The sequence below is a fragment of the Elephantulus edwardii genome, unplaced genomic scaffold, assembly GCF_000299155.1.
Source record: "Elephantulus edwardii isolate Elephantulus edwardi_28Jun2011 unplaced genomic scaffold, EleEdw1.0 scaffold00012, whole genome shotgun sequence".
NCBI classification, from domain to species: domain Eukaryota; kingdom Metazoa; phylum Chordata; class Mammalia; order Macroscelidea; family Macroscelididae; genus Elephantulus; species Elephantulus edwardii.
In genome coordinates, this window is record NW_006399762.1 from 2,385,399 (window position 1) to 2,388,934 (window position 3,536).

At 40.8% G+C, this 3,536-nt stretch overlaps 1 pseudogene; it reads left to right on the plus strand.

Moving 5' to 3' along the window:
* The first annotated feature begins 1,670 nt into the window (after positions 1-1,670).
* On the plus strand, positions 1,671-2,197 carry LOC102876919 (annotated as a pseudogene).
* Positions 2,198-3,536: the final 1,339 nt, after the last annotated feature.

Consider the following 3,536-nt stretch of genomic DNA (forward strand, 5'->3'; position numbering starts at 1 on the left):
GAGCTGGGGCCTGTCAGTCCTGTCAGCCATGAAGACCTGATGTGGGCCACCCTTGGCCATGTGTCCTTCAAATCCACACTTAAAGCAAGTGAGTGGGAGCTTCCTCTCTACTCCCTTGCCTATCTGTGGCTCTCGTCTGTGACACTGTCTACTGAAGTGGCCCAGCTTTCCACAGTGGAAGCAATTCTGACCTCCTTTATTACCTTTGAGAGGCACTGATTATGAATAAGAATTCCTTTTCATGACACGGACCTTAAACTGGCAGAAATAGCTGCCCCAATAATTTTTGCCATTCTCTGGTCTTTTCTCTTCCCTTGCAACATTATATTCTTAAGTTTGATGCTCTAGTTAGGTATTGACACTGCCACTTCTTCCCCAGTGGTGTACCAATTCTACCCACACATCGCCAGTTAGTAATCCTCTTCTGTCTCTGTGAATGCACTAGAATGTTTTCCTCTGAGTCAGACACTGGAGTAAGTTCTCAATGCATTTCTACAAAAACGTTTCAATTGCCTTGTTTAGACATATTCCATTCTGCCCCTATTAATCACTTGTTCAGGTTGCTAACATATTTTGCAAACCCATAAACAAGAAATCCTGTAATGCGTGTGTAATGCATTCTTCTGGTCTGTGTCTTTTGTAATATTATACTTCATAAGTAACTCCTGGCAGTCTTATGGCTAAATAAGGACCAGATTTCAGAATTGAAAGGAAAAAGTAAAAGTGTTGAATGCTGCCACCATTTGTCTATCAATTTACCATACTCTGGTGAGTTACATGTTATTGTAATAGTGGAAGCTATGACACCAGCATTCATATATCAGCCGGGTCACACATGGTGGACAGGTTTCAGTGGAGCTTACAGACTAAGAAGCAGGATTAGCCATCAAAATGTGGAATAATAGGGCTCTAAAAACTCTACAGCAATGGAAGAACATTGATTGGAGGGCCTCAAAGTAAAGTGTACCTTGTTGACAAGAATGAAATAAAATTTTCATCCAGTGAAGAATTTTCATTTGCTTATGTGGCAAGTCTCAAAATGAAGAGAAACATCTACAAACATCCAGTAATAATTGGAACATGGGTATATGCAGTATGAATCTAGGAAAATTGTAAGTTGTCAAAAATGAAGTGAAATGCACAAAGATCTATTTGTGAGCTGATATGTACTAGTATTAGCCATTTCTAATCACATAATTAAATAATCATAATCTTCTATGTCAGAAAAGACAAATTGAAGAGGAATGGGATGGCATTTACCACTAATAGGAGCATTTCAGGACTTACTCTGAAGTACTATATTGTGAGTGATTGGATACTATCCATACATGTTACAAGAAAGTTCTATCACTACAGCCATTATTCAAAAAATACACCCACCAAGAAAGCAAAGATGAAGAATTGAGTATCTCTAGCAATTTATACAAACTGAAATTGATCAAATATCAAGATACATTAATAATAACTGATTACTTGTTCCCCAGTGGTCCCGTTGATTTGTCTCTTGTTTCAACAGTGTTTGGACGGAACAGACCTGGAGAGTCCCCTCTTCCAGCCTCAGACTACCCTCCAACTTTATCTCCAGGTGTAATTTCGGGACCATCTTAACCATTTCCGGACCAGCTAACACCTTTTTTTTTTTGTTAGCCCCAAAACCTCAACCAACAACTATGAGCTCTCAGATCCATCACAATTATTCCACCAGAGCAGAAGCCGGCGTCAACTGTCTGGTCAACCTGCACATGCGGGCCTCTTACACCTACCTCTCTCTGGGTTTTATTTTGACCGCGATGATGAGGCCTTGGAAGGTGTGGGACACTTCTCCCGCGAGTTGGCGAATGAGAAGCGCAAGGGTACCAAGTGGCTCTTGAAGCTGCAAAACCACCACAGTGGCCGTGTCCTCTTCCAAGACACCCAGAAGGCACCCCAGGATGAGTGGGGTAAAACCCTGGATGCCATGCAAGCAGCGCTAGTCTTGGAGAAGAACCTAAACCAGGCCCTTCTGAATCTGCAAGCCGTGGGTTCTGCCCACACTGACCCCCATCTCTGTGACTTTCTGGAGAACCGCTTCCTGGACGAGGAAGTGAAACTGCTGAAGAAGATGGGTGACCATCTGACCAACATTAGAAGACTGGGCGGCCCCCAGGTTGGGCTGAGCGAGTATCTCTTTGAGCGTCTCACCCTCAAGCATGACTAGGGGCCTGTGGGGACCTGCAGAGGGGACCTCTGTGTCCCCCTGCAATCAGCAGCAAGCTTCTCTTTCCCACACTGATGTAGAATATTATCCACCCAGAAGCCCTTTGCCCAAGCCTTGGAACAAATGAAACAATAAAGCTTTTTGCAACAACAACAACAAAATAATAATAATAAAAAAAGAATAACTGATGACTGGAATATTGAAGTTGGAAACAAAGAACTGTTGTGGTTAAGTGCCATCAAGTTGAGTACAACCAATGGCAACCCTGTCCTGTTCTGTTCCATTTTTACAATTTCTGATACTCTCAAGCTCATTGCAGCAGTCACTATGTCAATCCATTTGGCTGAGGGTGTTTCTCTCTTTCACTGACCTTTCAAAGTATGATGTTCCTCTCCAAAGAATAACCTCTCTTAGCAACTTGACTGAAATTCGTGGGATGAAGCTTTATTATATTTGCCTCCAAGGAGTATTCTGGTTGTATCTTTTCCAGGAAGTATTTGTTAGTTCATTTGGCAGTCCAGCAGCAGAGCTCAAAGATATCGGTTCTTCATCTGTCATTCTTATTCACTGTCCAGATCTCAGTAAGTGATCAGAAAGACCATGGCCTGAGTTAGGCACCCCTTAGTCCTTAAACTGACATCATTGCTCCTCAATAATTTCGAGAGATCCTTGATTGCAGACTTCCCAGTGCAATATGTCACCTGATCTCCTTACTGCTGATACCAAGGGTATTGATTATGGAATCAAGCAAAATGAATTTGTTGACTGTTTCAATCTTTTCTCCATCTATAATACATTACGTTGTCCATTGGTTCAGTGGTGAGAATCTTTGTTTTCTTAACATTGAGATGCAATCCATATTGAAGGCTATATTCTTTGATCTTCTGCAGCAAGTGTTTTAAGTCCTCACTTTCAGCAAGCAAGATTGTTTTATCTGTATAACACAGGTTTTTTTTATGAATCTTTCTCTGATCTTGGTGCCACATTCTTTTTCATAGAGTCCAGCTTCATACAGACTGAATAAGTATGAAGAAAGGATACATATCTGATGCACATCATTCTTAATTTAAACTATATAGCAATCCCTTGCTCTGTTCGCACAGCTGGCTCTTGGTCTAAGTATGTTTCTCATGAGCATAATTAAACATTCTGGGATTCCCATTCTTCTCAAAATTATAATTTGTTATGATCCACACAGTCAAAGAAGGACTAATAAGTGGAAAATATGGCCTTGGAAAGAGAAATGAGACTGGAGATGAAATGATTTATTTATTGCAAACATTTTTTAAATAAAGCATAAAGAGAAACTATAATGCCTAGTTTTATTATAATTTGGAGG